The following is a 16,512-nucleotide window of genomic DNA, read 5'->3' as shown; positions in this document are numbered from 1 at the left end:
ATTCACAGTCCTATTAAAAATTGAAAAAAAGGAAATTAAAATAATAATTCCTAATTCCACCACCTGACCAACACGTATCCCATGACAAAACACTCATTTTTTTGAAAAGTCATTGTGTCCTCTTAGAGCTTTCCTTGAAGCAAAAGAAGTAGAAGGAGTAGAAATAACAAAGTGAGTATTTGTAAAAATAAGCCCATTCTTTGCGACACTTGAAATATGCCTTTGCCACCTGTGAGTCTTGGAGACTGAACAACAAGCCATTGGCAATAGTGGCTTCCCACTGCACTCAAGGCACCGCAGCCTATAAAGCCCTCTAAAAATGGTCCATTGTTTAACTCTTCAGTTCTCAATCCATTTACACTGCCCCTCTTACTTCAGTCTTGATGTACTTCTTTCAGTTTCTAGAACATTCTCTAGCTTGCACCTGGGCCTTCACACATGCTCTTCCCTCTGTTGGGATCATATTCTCTTCCTCCTTACCCCATTCACCTAGCTGATTCCCCTCTCATTCTTTCCTTGTTTCAGCTTAGGTTTCACTTCCTACTATAAATTCTCCCTGAGTTTCCAGACTCCTTCTTTCCATGTTGTGGCTACTTTTCTATTGGGCCACTTCTCTCACTGAATGGTGATGACCCAACTGATGTCTGTCTCCCCTTCTAGACTGTAGGCCTCCACAACTGAATAATCTGTGACTGAAATATCTAGCACTGACCATAGCGGGTAGCACAGAGTAAGAACTCAGTAAATGGAATTCTCTGTTGTGATTGTAATGTGTGTATTTCTATGTTTGAGAGATACTTGGTAAATACTGAGGATGCTGAAGTCATTTTGGAAGCAGAACAGCCATAATCACTCAGTGAGTGAAGGCAGAAGGTCAAGTGGCGTGTGGACTGTGTCACTGGACGTTACTTTTCCCTGTTCTTTAGATATTTGTCAGGGAAAATAAAGACATGTGGCAATGGAGAGAAATTGGCTCATTGCAAACTAATTTTCACTTTTACTTCACACTTGCTCTATGCAACAAAAGGTCATATTAGTTGATAGCTTGAATGCTTCTGAGATGATTTCCTATTTCAACAACTCGAGGGAGCTTCTGGGGCTTAGCCCTGTGCTGCAGTCATTTGGTCATGAAGTAGAGGGTGCCTGAATTATGCCAATTAGGAGTGGAAGCGTGGGGGTGGATGTCTGAAATGCCATGTTTGTTTACTTGGCTTTTCTTTTCTTTTTCTTTCTTTTTTTGCCATTAAGATTATTTTGTATTTCCCTGTCAGAAAATAGCTGTGTATATTGGAAAGAGCTTTGAACTTGGTTTCAATGTTTCCTCCTCCTCCTCCTCCTCCTCCTCCTCCTCCTCCTCCTCCTCCTCCCCCTCCTCCCTCTTCCTCTTCCTTTTCCTCTTCCTCTTCTTCCTTTTCTTCCTCCTCCTCCTCTACCTTCTCCTCCTCCTCCTTCGCATTTACAAAAAAGATGCAACAAATTTGAAGATGATATAAAAATACAATTTTCAAAACAACGTCAAAAAGTGAGTGTCTTTAACCACACTCAGCTCATAACAGAGCAAATGTGTGAGTGGAATCATAATTCACGCTGTAAATGTTTCATAAACTGGCAACAGAGAAAATTGGTTGAAGGAAAGCAGAGGAACTTTGTCTTTTAAGAATTAGAACCGTGGGGCTCCATAATCATCTGGTATCCTCTCGATGTAGCTGTGGTTAGAAATGTCCGTGATGGGAGCTGTAGGGATCTTCCTGATTGTTAGTTTAAGGTCCCTCCCGGTCGACTGTTGCCACCGTGTAACACTTGTGCTGAGTTACTGTCCGTACTAAGCAGTCATCTGCAGCAATTCCTGTGTGTGCGCGTGGTAATTGTTCAAATCTCGGATTCCTGGCGATCCTTAGAGCCACTCGATACTTTTGCCCCAATTTCTCAGTTTCAGCCATTGCCCAGTCCGTTGTCCAAGGGATACACGTGGCAAACAGACAGCCCATCATTGACTGCACTGAGTCTGGTTTGGCTTTCATGGAAAAGTTGCTAAAGTTGGTATCACCCAGGATGTGGGAAGGTGGGCCCAGCTGTGTGTTATCCTGGAAGAATAAGCAGGAAGGGTGTTGCAGGACTTCTCTTTTCTCCAGTGCACTGGGATCTTTTTTTTAATCTTTCATTTTATGTTTTAATCTATACTTTTGTTTAAGCCTCGGATATCTGAGACTAAGCATTCGCTTCATGGTCGCATACTTTCTTGGTTTTTTTTGTGTGTGTGTGTGTTTTTCTCATTACCAGAACTTAGATTCCTGAAATTGCTTCCCCCTATTCAGGCCACAATCTTGTTTCTTCCAGAATCACCAACCTGTAATCAACATTTCATAACTTTCTACTTCCTACTGGTGTTACTTTGGGCAAGTTGGCTGATCCCTTTGAGCCTTGATTTCCTTATCTCTAAAATGGGAACAGTAATGTAAGCCTTGTTTCCATCTGTTGGAAATCATCTCATGCCTAAGTCGGTGATTGATACAGGATTGTTAAATTCAAATGTCAAAAAAGATATACCCCATTGGGATAAGTGTGAACGTTCTGGCTTTTCCATTTCTCAATTTGTGGATAAGTGTAAACATTTTGATTGTTAGTGTTAACGTTACTTATTTGCAGAGTACCCTTCTGCAACCAAAAGATATACAAATAGAGTGTCTCGTTACTTATCTTTCCAAATACAATTGATTTGTTTAATAAAGCAATAGCTGCCAGAAACTCTAATTTTGCTGTGTTTTGATGTAACCCAAATACAAAGTGGGAGTTTCCCTCCACAGCTGAGGGGGAAAATAAGGCCCACAAATCTCTCCAAATTAGCTCCTGAGTTTCAGCTGCATTTCTTCACAAGTATAATATCAGATACTCTGACTGTGGTCTTCTAATTATTTCACCAGGCTGAGAAAAGGCGAGCTGACAAATAAGCACGATTCTTCCTTGGTACCACAAATTTCAAAGAACAGAAAGTCCATTGAAGTCTTCCTCTGTTCTTTTGAAATGTGTGCGATCTGTGTCCTGAGATTGCAACGTTAACCTGAAGCAGGAAGGTGGTAGAGAAATGAGTGAAGAAACATCCATCTATTTCAGTTTTGGTGCCTGCTGTCATTTAGACCCCAGCAGAGCAGATAGCAGTGAGCTGCAAAGTGCAAAGATGAGCTCCCACATGCTGCTACTGATATATCAAAATTCCTTCCACTACTCAGTGATTACTCAGTAGCTTGGCTGATGTCTTCCTTCCTACCTATGCCTCCCAGTGTCCCAGCCAACTCCTCCTTTGTCTCTGGCACTGAGGGTTCTTCTCTTTCCTTTACTCATTTACGCGTAGTCTCTAAAAACTTCTCTGTGCAACCGAGTTGGAAATACGCTTCATGCTCGTTTGGTACTTAGATACAGTACACATGCTCTTTAACTTACAATGGGGTTGCATCCTAATAAGCCATCATACGTTGATTAAATCATAAGTCGAAAATGCATTTAAGATGCCTAATTTCCTGAACATCATTAGTTAACCTTGCCTACATACAACATGCTCAGAACACAATAGACAACAAAACACTGGCAAGACAGTACAGTGTAGGGTTCCGGATGGTTGCCCTCATGATTAGATGGCTGTGTGGGAGCCATTGCTCACTGCCACTGCTTAGTATTGAGAAAACATTGTGCCCCATATCACATATCACTAGCCCAGGAAAAGATCAAAATTCAAAATTTGATGTACGATTTCTCCTGAATGCGTATTGCTTTCACACCATTGCAAAGTTGAAAAATTTTAAGGGGAACCATCGTAAGTCGAACATCTGTATAGAGACATAGAGGTATAAGGAAGCCTAAAAGTAAATGGACTCGCAGAGACGTTCCTTACTACTATACTTGGTGGGTTGCAAACTGTCTTTCCAAGACCCTATGGGTATACTCTGGAGGGGTGTCAAGGGCTTTATAGGGAGGAGGTTGGTGACAGATGGTACAAACGAAAGGCTGCATGGAAAAGGCTGTGGACAATGTATCATTGCTTCAACCACAGAAGTTCTGTTTTTATCTACATCTCATTTGGCATCAGCATGAGAGTTCATTGAAAGAAATGATTCTATGGTGAGTACAATTATCAGGAAAAGCAATCTGTTCCACCCCTATTACATATCCATAGAGGGGTAGGGACCTGTTCATTGGGAATTACATTCTTGTGTACGCGCTCTGATTGCATAGATGCGTTTTCTCTCTCTCCAAGTGGAATATGAACTTGTGAAGATCAGGATCCATATTTGATGACTGTTTATGAATAGGCATCTAGTCCGCTCCCATTGGGAACAACTCTGCGTTCTTCATAGATTGTTTGCTTGTAAACTTTTGCAATGCATCTTTTTTTTTTTTTGAGAACTTGATCAAAGTTGGAGACCTGTTGCCATGAAAAATGAATGTTAATAGTACAATTTACATATTCTTTCAAGGAGTTGGTGCCATTGAAACCTGGACACACACTGAGATTAAGAGTCCCTACAGTAGAGGCTTGTTTTGATTGACCACATATGTTGTTGGTTTAAATGTACACCAAGGAAGCATATTCTTCTTCTCTTGATCATTACAAATGCCCAATATTGGAAAGTCTAGTTCATGAGAGCTGTACAGATGTTGGCTGGCCAAAGGGGTTGAGTGGCATAGTGTGAAAAAGCACTGGACGTGGCATCAACCACCACAGAGTTGAAATCCGATTGCTGCCAATTTCTATATATGTTTCCTTGGTCAAATCACTTTACTTATCTGAGCCTCAATTTTCTTATCTGGAAAATGGGTATAATGATGTTGCCTACTCGATAATGACCCCTTGGTTTGTTGTGAGGAGTTCATGCGTGCAAGTCATTTATCATGGTATAGAGCAGTTGTTCAAAATGAAATGTCAGCTCCCTAAATCTTATTGATAAAAGGGCATCTGCCTTGTTCAGGAAATTGAATTAGATGCTCTCTCAGGTCCCTTGTAATTCTGAGATTCCCTGTTGGTTTATCCTTTCTGCTATGTTTTATTGAATAATCCAGAAACTTATCTTTTTGCTTTGGATTTACCCTCAAATAGGTTTTGTGACTAGAAGATTGGGCCATAATTGGTTTTTGCCTCAAAGGTCAGCTTTAAAAAATATCCTTAGCTTCTTTGAAGAGATTTTACATCTTTCTTGTAAAGTGGCTCTGCTTGTTCCTTAAGAAGGCCAGGAGACTTTGACCAAAACTTCTGCTACGTTGCATTCTCTAGCTAAGCAGTCTAGGGAATCACACATTTATGAGTACGTACTGTAAGCTTCGACTTTGTCATCTGATGTGGCTTCAGAATTTTAAATACATCAACCATGTGCTTTTCCAACAACTTGATCTTCCAAATGGATCCCTTCTGATGCGCCTGTGGTAGCTAGTCTTCAAAGATCGCATCCCAGTGAACCATCCTTGCTTGTATTAGGCCCTCCCTATTAACCTGGGCTGGCTTGTGACCAGTGCAGTGTGTTGGACGTGACTCTGCGTGACTTCCTAGGCTGGATTATAAGAAGTCTTGCAACATCAGTCTGTGTCTCTTGAAATGCTCATTCTGGGAGAAGCTAGGTACCCGGTGATAGATAAGTCCAGCTATCCTAACTCCACTGTGCTTGACGAAGCTCAAATATCAACAGGCCAGGAGGAGAGAGGGATGTCTGAGCATTGCTGCTGAGGTACACCAGAATTGTGAATGAAAAAGCCATCTTGGACGTCCAGCCCAGGTGAATCTTTACAGGTCTTCAGCTGCCGCTTGACTGCACCTGCAGGAGAGACCCCAAGTTAAAGTTCTTAGCTTAGTCCAGTTAGTCCACAGAACTGTGAGACAATATGGGAACTTTTTCTTTGGATCCACTAGTTTGGTTTGTTGTGAGGGTTTTGTTTTTGTTTGTTTGGTTTGTGTGTGTGTGTGTGTGTATGTTCTTGGTTTTTTTTTTTTTAAACAGCTGTAGATAAGTGAGAGAATGCCAAAATCACCCATGGGGGTGGGCAGGCTCACACATACCGATCAAAGGTGAATTATGCGAAGTTACTAGCAGGATATTTGGTAGGATTATTGGGAGACATGTTTTTTCCTAGTAAGAGGGGCCATGTTGGTTGCCATTGACTCAAGTTGATGAGCCTTAACCCTCCATTCCAAAATCACTTGTGATTGGCTTTAGACCATTGGGGCAAGTATATCGCTTATGTCTCTCCTACTCAACTCCTTGGTACCTAAGTTCGTATATTCTTTCCTAAGGACAAGTTCTATAGATTTTGTGCAGTGTTTTCCCCAAATTACTTGCCGAGCTGACCTCACACAACTATCAAAACAAGGGTTGGCAATGTAGAGCCTGCAGGCGGAACACCTATTGTTGTGTATAATGTTTTATTGGAACTTGCACACTTGTTTATGTATGGCCCATCAGTGGTTTCACATGACAGTGGCAGAGTTGAATAGTTTTGACAGGAGGTATGGTATACAAAGCCAAACATATTTACTATCTCATCTTCACAGGAAAGGTTTGCAAAACCCGGTTCTAAACCATTGTGCTAACTGGTGATCATATTTAAATTATGTGCTGTATTATGCTTACACTGAATCTGGGAACTTAGCTTTATGATGATGTTCTTCTAATTTCAACTATTCTGAGGACCACTAAGCAGACAAATTCAGCCTCAGCTGGCATATATTAAGTATCTACTGTGCACTAGATACCTAGTGCTTGAGTATGTGTTTTTGTGTGTATGTGTATTACTGATTGCTGTATATAATAATCCAGTGAGATGAGTATTTTGTCCTTTATAGATAAGAAAATTTGACATGTCAAAAGAAGACATGATTTTATTACTGTCATATAGTTGCTGACATGATTGAGCTATGATGTAAACCTAATCCATACACTCCCAAGTACCAGGTTTTATTCTCCTACAGCAGTGTTTTTCAAAATTTGATTTAATTTAGTTTTTATGTGTGTATGTATTTATGTATGCATTTAAGTATTTGGCAGCAGAACCTTGTTTTACTCCAAAAATGCTACCCATGAGCCCAATGTATATGAAACAGATTAAAGCAGAACTTCTTTGATCAAACTCTTCTGTGATCACATCCCTCCTCATTGCAGAGTGCGGACACACACACACACACACACACACACACACACACACACACACTTCAACTGCAGCCTAAACCTAAAGAAATATAGTGTGGACCTTCTCGGGACCTGTAACAAAAGACAGGATGACATGATGCTTGGAATATCATCATTGGGTCTTTGTTTGTCCTACCGCACAAATATCTGTTTGCTCTTTTGCCTCAATGCTTGTGATTCCCAACTCATTTGATAAAATTCCAAAATTAAAGTAAAAAATTAGTATATTTGTTTTTGTGACTGTTGTCACCACTCCTAAGCCTCAAATTTCCCCATCCTAATCTAAAGTTGCCTGAATACTATTGTTCTTTCTTAAGTGTTATTTTTAATTTAGTATATCTAGATGATGGAGTTTTATATATCAAGATTAAAAATTATGTTTATAAAGATATTTAGTGATATTTGAAAACGTTTGTAGTGTAATGCTGATATATAAAAAGTCTATACACGTTGTGATCTCAGCTTTGCTTGATGTGATTTGGGTGGAGATATGTATTTGTATTAACTCACTCACCCCTAGACAAATAAAACTGGAGAGATCTGTGTTTAAATATTGACAGTCATCTCCGGTTGGAGGGGTTCTGTGTGATTTATATTGTCTGCTTTATATATTTGTGTATTGTCCATTGTTTTGAAAGAATATAGAAATGCTCAATTTGTCAAAAATAAGTATATGTACTGTATTGTGACACTTTCTGATGTTGTTTCAAAAATTTGAGCCGAAATCACTGGCCTGGAAGAAGAGAAGCATGTTGGTTCCTCAGTTCTTTCCCTCTGAGTTTTGCATTGTCCTTTCATTCTTAGTCTGCCTGCGTTTTTATGCCTGTTTATTTACAGTGACTTTAAACAAAGGATACAAAAGGCCCTGGGCCTTTTATTTAGCATGTTGAAAGATACAGCTCTATTTATGGCCTATCACTATTGAGTGCAAACTTGACTTGAAAGAAACCTGTCTGTGTTTTGAACAAAAGAAGCAGAGGTGTTAATTGGCATTGTATTTTTTAAATGTCACCATCAGTGTGTTCCTTTGGATGCAAAGGGAATCCATGCAAACTATGAATGAGATATTTAGGCAGATAAATGCCTTGAGAAATTTAAAGACTCATAAATGAGTCTTCAGCACTCATGAAAGATAATGTGAGGGTGTTTTGTTGCTTTGGATGAAAAGTTTCCTACATCATATAGTGTATTTGCTGTGTAAGTTCGTTTTAAAATATTTATATATTTAAGCCAATGTAAAAACAAGCCAACCAACCCTGTGTCCTATTATGGAAAAGTGTTATACATTCATGCCCCTCCTGAATTCAGAGATCGCTGTCACATTATGTAAACATCTCTGTATCAATTAGATTGTAAGTGACAGTACATTTTATGAAGTCTAAAGAAGCTTACATAGAAACAAATATTTTCCCAATACAATCAAATGCCACTTTGAATAAGGGGCACAGTAGAAGAGATGCAATGGATATGTGTAATGTGTGCTAAATTCGTGATTGCCTTGGGCACTACTACCGCCACACTGAGTAATTTCACTTGACAGCCAAAAAAGAGGAGCTAAAGAAATGTGGCAGTTTCACCTCCTGTGTCTATTTACAAACTCCCATGGTGACCTCATTAATCTTGGGGAGGAGAAGCACTGAAAGACTGGCTGCATGATGCCAAAATGACTGCTTGCAAAAATCAAGATCCAGTCCGTCTGCCACTGGTTTTCTTTATGCTGGTGTTTGGCAGCTTTATAAAGGGGTGTGCCAAGGTTCGCTGGGTGGTAGTTGGGGGAGGAGAATGTTGCCTCAACACTGGTTGGAGCAGCAGCAAATGTTTCCCAGGCCAGCCAGTCAGCCACAGGAGCTCAAGCTCCAGCTCTCCCACCTCTCTGCTGCCATTGGTTCTCACCGTGTTGCTGGCAGGGATGATGGAGAGAAGAATGGAGGCCACCACTGGACTTCCCCCCAGAAACAATGGGCTGCCATGTCATCCTTTGAATGTGCCAAGGGATACTAACCCTTGGCCTTAATCTGAGTACACCAGACAATTTGTTAGACTAATAATGCTTTACTTGCCTTGACTCACTGTGTGTTTTTCCAACTGACCAATTGTTTAATGGCAAGGAGACTCAATGACTTTAGATTTAGGTCCAACAAACATTTATCATGCAACTTGCTTTGTGCCAGGCACTGTTCTGGTCACTCTGGCACCTTTATTTCATTTTATCATCATAATATTTTGAGGATAATGTTACTATTCCCATTTTTAATGATTAAGCTATGGCCCTTTCTACCAACCCATCTGTGGCTCTTCTTACTTTAGGGTGAAATATATTCATATTTTCACAAATAAAATATATGTCATTTATATACAGAGGGTGCCAAGAAAAATGTATCCACATTTAAAGAAAGGAAAAACCCTTATTAAAATTATGCTGATGGTTACGACTTTGAGTATCTCTTATAATTGCAGAAGTCAAACATGATTTATGTTCATCTTTTTGTTATTGGTGTATATTGAGTCTTACAATTTTAATACAGTTTATGGTAGTTCTTTGCAGTTCTTTGAGTCATGGGTGAGCTCTTGGTGTCGAAAACTTGAGTCAGGGCTTAGTACTTTGTCATTATTTCTTAGCAGGCTGAAAGTTTGCTTGGATATAGCTTCATCTCTGACCGGTGATGTCTTGAGGACATCATATTTTCCATAATACACTATTTTTTGGTTGCTTTTAATATCTTCTATTCATTTATTTGTGCCCCTGCCTTATTTCAAGGAGAATTTAAGGGAGGTATTCAGGATTGTGATATTCCTGGTATGAAGCATTAATGGAATTGACTGGGGATGTATTGTTAGTTAATGTGGGAAAGTTTTTGAGGGGGTGGATTTGCCCATATTTACCACCCAGTTTTTAGATCGTCTGTGAGCTAAAAATATCCCCGTAGGGTTATAAATTGAATGCAATATCTTAATTGTATGCTTTGCAACAGTCTTTCAAAAGGGCTTCCGTTCTGGTCAAGATAGTGTTTGTTGTAATATGTGTGGATTGAATTGATTACTAATTTCCTATTGATTACTGGCGTGGCTCTATGTATCTGGTGATCTTCTGTGGGTTCACTGAGGAACAGACGAACCAGCCCATCAGGGGAAAACATTTTTTTTTCATGTACCTGTGCCAAAAGTGTTTAAAAGCAGGAATAACTTTTAAAAACTTTTCAGAAGTTTTATAGCATTACTTGACTGGGTTGGAGGTAGGTAGAAATTTTTTCCTAATTATGAAAATAAGACGTATTCAGTGTAAAAAATATAAAACACAAAAAATACAGAAAAGCAAAGAAAAAAGAAAAAGCACTGTCATTCTCACCAACAAGAGATGTTCATTGTTAACATTTTGATGTGTATTATTCCATCAGTTTTTTAATCTATATGTTGTTTAGCAAAAATCAGAGCATAGTAACATGTATTTTTTTCTTGATTGTCTTATGAATGTGATCAAATGTCATTAATACTCTTCCACAAAATGATGTTCAATGTAATATTCCATTGATGTGCTGCATTTATTTAACCAATTTCCTCATGCTGTTTATTGGTTTTGATTTTTTTTCCTTCTTTTTGGGAATATAAATTATGCTGGTATGAACATACTGGAGAAGAAATTAATCTTGCACACATTCATGATTGCTTACATAAATTCTTAGAAATAGCTAGATCAAAGTGTGTTCACCCCTCCCTCACTCCTTCTTCCCTCTCCCTTTATTTTCTCTTTCTTTTTCTTCCTGCCTTCCTATTGGCCTTTCTTTCTACCTTTCTCTCTGTCTCTCTGTCTCTCTGTCTGTCTCTCTCTCTCTGTCTCTCTGTCTCTCTGTCTCTCTCTCTCTCTCTCTCTTTTTCTTTTTTTACAATTTACACTTAAAATCAAATGTAACCTTGTGATTATGGTGCGGTGGATTTGTTATCAGATGTGTTCCTGGTAACACCAGGGGTTAACAAATTCCAGCCAATGGGCCAAATCCAGTCTTCCTTTGTTTTTTTTTTAATTTATTTGTATTGGGGAACAGTGTGTTTTTCCAGAACCTATTAGCTCCAAGTCAAGTTGTTGTTTTCAGTCCAGTTGTGGAGGGCACAGCACCGTGTCCCACGTAGGAATCGAACCAGCGACCTTGGTGTTATGAGCACTGTGCGCTGACCAGCTGAGCCAACCGGCTGCCCCTCCCTTTAGTTTTGTATGGCTCATAAGCTAAGAATGTTTTTTCACAGTTTTAAATGATGAAAAACATCTAAGGAATTATATTCTGTGATATGTAAAAAATTACATGAAATTTAAATTTCATTGTCCATTAATAAAGTGTGCAGTACAGTCTTCCCTATTTATTTATGTACTGTCTATGGCTGCTTTCATGCTCCTATGACTTAATTCAGTAGTTGCCTCAGAGACTATACAGCCTGGAATGCCTAAAATATTTACCTCCTGTCCCTTTATAGAAGAAGATTAATATTCTCTTAGAGCAGAGGGCTTTAGAATGTTATTATTGCCAATACACCAATCCTTTATTTTGACTTCAGAATAGTTTGCTTTTATGCTCTAATCTCACTATTTTGTAAATCTTTTCCCCATTTCTTCATCAGTAAAGGATCATTATAATGACAATCTCATGGTTTGTATGACGAGGACTGATATGAAGTGCTTGGAATATTGCCTGACTTAGAACTGATAAGCGCTGTCACTGGAGAGCATACAGCTACTGGAAAAGTGTTCGGCTGCAAAAGTGTACCATTCATTTCAAAGGACAGAAGTGCAAGCTTGCTGCATTTGGTGAACCTCATATATGTTGCACATGTATCAGCCTAATAAGACCATTGCAGGCGCTCCCCCCTGGGGCTTGGGTGGGAAGTATTTTCCCTGCTAAGTAGAATCTTTGGGTCGGGGACTTGGTAGATACATTTTGGGTGCTCCTGGTGGTTGAGTGTAGTTGAATGTGTTTCGCTTTTGCTACAAAGTCACCGTCCGTAGCACATGGATGACAAATGTTCATACCATCAACAATTTACAGAACATGAGTGCAGTGGAGGAAATGGTAACAGCTGGGGTGGAGGAGTATATAATGAAAGAGAAGAAGAACTTGACTGAGTAGAGGGAAGCAGACAGAAGGGAAAATATTGGAAGAGGATGAATTATTTTGAAATTTTAACTACATTTAAGACAGTCACGTAAGAAAATGGCTTTGCATTGTGTGACCAAAGAAGAATACAAGAATAAATATACAGAAAACATGAACTTTAAAGTACATTACTAGAAATGACTTCAGAAGCCAAAGGTGGGTTATTGCCCTATTTAAGTAACTGAAGTCCTTTCTTTGCTTCTTTTCATAAAGTCATTTCCCCCCCATTCTTCCATCTTAGAAGAAAACAGTCCCTTCCTTCCTACCAAGAATAACTTAATATCTATTGGTTCTGCTTCTGCTTTCTCTTGTTGGCTCCTGTCTTATCCCTGCCTGGGTAACCTCCCATCTTTTTCATCACTTATTCCTTCTATGTCCCCGAATCTTCAAACATTCTGAGTGTTGTTTTCTTCAGAAATTTTATTGTGGATCTTCTTTGGTATTTAGAGGAACACAAGGCAGGGCATCTAATATGGGTGAAAGAGACCCATCACTTATCTCTCCTAAGACAATCATTTCTCAGTCATCCATGTCAGTGGAATTCAAAGTCGATACAGCAGCTATTTTTGAAGTATTTACCTTTTAAGTGCTTACTCTATTTAAAATGTCTTAAATCACTTTACAATATTTTCTTTGACCTATGAATTAATCCAATTATTATTTCAATTGCCAAACACACTGTCGAGTATGTATCTTTCCCTCCTTCTTTCCCTCACTCCCTCCCCTTTCCTTTGTTACCCTCTGCTATTGGATCTTGGGATTTTGTAAAGAGTTTGTGTTCTTGTTTAAAGCATATCTTTGGAATTTTTGAGAGTTCCCTCATGGCCAATATGTGATCAGATTTCTATTATGTCCTACATGTGCTTGAAAGGATCGTGTATTCGCTAATCACTGGGTTCAGGGTTCCATACGGTTCAATTAGATGAAGCTTGTTAATTATGTAGTTCAAATCTTCTACGAGGGTATTAATTTTTTGCCTGATTGATTTGTTACTTTCTGAGAGATTTAAAAATTCTTCTGCTATAATTGTGGACTTAACAATTTTTCCCCCTGTAAATACGCCACTTTTGTATGTCTTATTTTTAGGCTATATTGCTACATTAGAGGTACACTTTATATGTAATCATTTAATAAACCTCTTTATTTCTAATACAATTAATAAAAAATTAGGTCTGAAACAAGAACTTACTTTTGGAAGTATTACAATATGAAGGGATGGAAACCTAATATTCACCTCATGAAATATAGCATCATTTTTAACTTATAAATGTAATATCTGGTCTTTGTAGGAATGAGAATTATTTCTGATTTTAAAGAAAATTCTTTCACCAAGTCATAATCACTGCCAACATTTCACAATAAAGTGTTTCATTCTTCTCTGTACATTTTTTGTAGTTGAGATCATGCATAAAATATAATATTATGTCTTGATTTGTTTTTACCTTATTGTCCTTTGAAAATTTTCTCATGTCATCACAAGCTCTTTTTGGACATTATACTTCCATACACCTGACCACCGAGAGAATTAAACTGGACTCTGGCATACAATCAAATATACTTAAAATAGTAAATAGAATAGAAACAAATTGTTTAGTTGACATGCAACATTAGTTTCAGATGTACAACATAGTGATTACACATTTATACAACTTAAAAAAGTGATCACCCTCAGAATTTGAGTACCCGTCTGAACTATACAGTTATTACAATATTGTTGACTGTATTCCTTACACCATACATCCTCATGACTACTGTGTTTCCCCGAAAATAAGACCGGGTCTTATATTAATTTTTGCTCCAAAAGACGCATTCGGACTTATGTTCAGGGGATGTCATCCTGGTAAATAATGCTAGGGCTTATTTTCAGTTAGGTATTTTATAACTACCAATCTGTGCTTCTGAATCCCTTCCTCTTTTTCATCTATGCCCCCCCACCCCCCCACTTCTGGCAACCATGAAAATGTTCTCTGAATCTGAATCTGTTTCTATTTTTTTTGTTCCTTTATGTTATTCCTTAGATCTCACATATAAATGAAATCATATGGTATTTGACTTTCTCTGTCTGACTTATTTCACTTAGCATAATACCCCCTAGGTCCATCCCTGTTGTAGTAGATGGCAGGATTTTTTTCTTTTTTATAGTTGAGCAATATTCCATTGTATATATGTACCACCTCTTCTTGATCCATTCGTTTATTGATGGACACAAAAGGTGCTTCCATATCTTGGTTATTGTAAATAATGCTGTAATTAACATAAAGTAATTATTGTTATGTATGTAGTTATTGCCATTTCAGTATTCATATTTTTCATCTTCTTTCTTCTTAAAGAAGTCCCTTTAACATTTCTTATAATACTGGTTTGTTGGTGATGAACTCCTTTAGGTTTTTATTGTCTGGGAAGCTCTTTATCTGTCCCTGGATTCTAAATAACAGCTTTGGGTCAAGTAATCTTGGTTGTAGGTCCTAGCTTTTCATTATTTGAATATTTCATTGCAATCCTGTCTGAACTTCAAAGTTTCTGTGGTGAAAAAATCAGCTGACAGTCTTATGGGAGCTCCTTTGTAGGTAAATACTGCCTTTGTCTTGCTGCTTTTAAAAGATTCTCTCCTTGACTTTTAACCTTTGCCATTTTAATTATAATGTGTTTTGGTGTGGGCCTCTTTGGCATCAACTTGTTTGGGTCTCTTTTTGCTTCCTGGGCTTATATGCCAATTTCCTTACCCAGGTTAGGATAGTTTTGAGTCATTATTTTTTCAGATTTTGAATTCCTTTGTCTGTCTCTTCTCCTTCTGGTGCCCCTACGATGTGAATATTAGTATTCTTGGTGTTGACCCAGAGGCCCCTTAAAATAGCCTTGTGGTTTTTTTTTTTTCTTTTCTTTTTTTTTTTTTTTTTTATTCTTTGTTCTTTTTCCTGTTGTGATTAGGTGTTTTCTGCTCCCTTAACTTCTGTATTGCTGATTTGATCCTCTGCTTTATCTAATCTACTGTTGATTCTCTCTAATGTATTCCTGATTTCAATTATTGTACTCTTCATTTCTGACTGGTTCTTTTTTAATGTTTTCTATCTCTCTTTTTATGTTTTCCATCTCTGCTGAAGTTTTCACTGAGTTCATTGAGTTTCCTTATAACCAGCGTTTTGAACTCTGCATCTGGTATGTTGCTTGCCTCCATTTTGTTTAGTTCTTTTTCTGGAGTATTGTTCCGTTCTTTTATTCAGCACATGTTTCTTTGTGTCCTCATTTTACTGCTTTTTTTTTTTTTTTGTATAATGCCACTGGAAGGGAGGGGCTTGGCTGGGAATACCAGTTGTGTGGGGTGTGGCCCCAGTTATTAACCAGGTCCGGGTGAACGGACTGCGGTAGCCAGGTCAGAGTGAACAAAGTATGGTATCCAGGTTTCTGGAGACTCCGATATGGTGACTGCCAGTATCTGCATCCTGGGATGGGGGAGGGCTCAACAAAGCAATGGCTTTTGCCTGCACTTTTGTCTGGGAGAAAGTTGCCCCTCTAACCGTCACCCTGATACCAGAAAATTCAATTCCTCCCTGTATGTACTTGGCACCTTTTGAGCTACTGTCTCATTGCTATAGCTCAGAGCACATTAGTCCATCATTGAGTGAGTTCTTTTTTGGGCCCTTTATGAGCAACTCTTGGGACTCCAGCAGCCCTCTGTCTCACTCAGCCACAATCTCCACTGGTTTTCACAGCCAGAAGTTATTGGTACTTCTCGTCACTGGAACCCTTTGCTTGGGGGCCTCGGGTGGGGCTCGGACCCTTTGCTCCTCAGGGGATACATCCACAGTGAACATATGCCTCCTGATTTTTAACTGCAACACTCAGGTGTGGGACTAGCCTATTCCACATATCCATCCCTGCTGTCAGTCTCGACATGGCTTCTTCTATATATTCTTAGTTATAGGACTTCTGTTCAGCTAGACTTCAGGCGATTCTCAATGATGATTATTCTGTAGTTTAGTTGTAATTTTGAGGTTATTGTAGGAGTAAGCGAGCACAGTGTTTACCTACTGTGCTATGTTGACCGGAACCCTGCATTATAGAATTTCAATGATGGTTAAAGCCTTTGGGGAAAACTTTATAGCAGAGGTGGAATTTAAGGTCACTTACCGTTGCTCTCTTCCTCAATGCTATCCTAACTCCATTGAACTAAGGAACTAGAGTGGGCATGAAGCAGGCCACATATT

General features: G+C 38.7%; 1 protein-coding gene and 1 pseudogene across 4 annotated transcripts in view; one reads left to right on the top strand and one right to left on the bottom strand.

The window, feature by feature from the left end:
- The window catches only part of FGF13 (fibroblast growth factor 13), a 514,926-nt gene that overhangs the window by 168,668 nt on the left and 329,746 nt on the right, over positions 1–16,512 (top strand). The gene's annotated exons all lie outside the window — the stretch shown is intronic.
- Positions 1,661–2,246, bottom strand: LOC109457521 (rRNA-processing protein FCF1 homolog; annotated as a pseudogene).

Source organism: Rhinolophus sinicus, chromosome X, assembly GCF_036562045.2.
Source record: "Rhinolophus sinicus isolate RSC01 chromosome X, ASM3656204v1, whole genome shotgun sequence".
Classification (NCBI taxonomy): Eukaryota; Metazoa; Chordata; class Mammalia; order Chiroptera; family Rhinolophidae; genus Rhinolophus; species Rhinolophus sinicus.
Note: the sequence above shows the minus strand (reverse complement) of the source record. Positions and strands in the feature narration are given on the sequence as shown.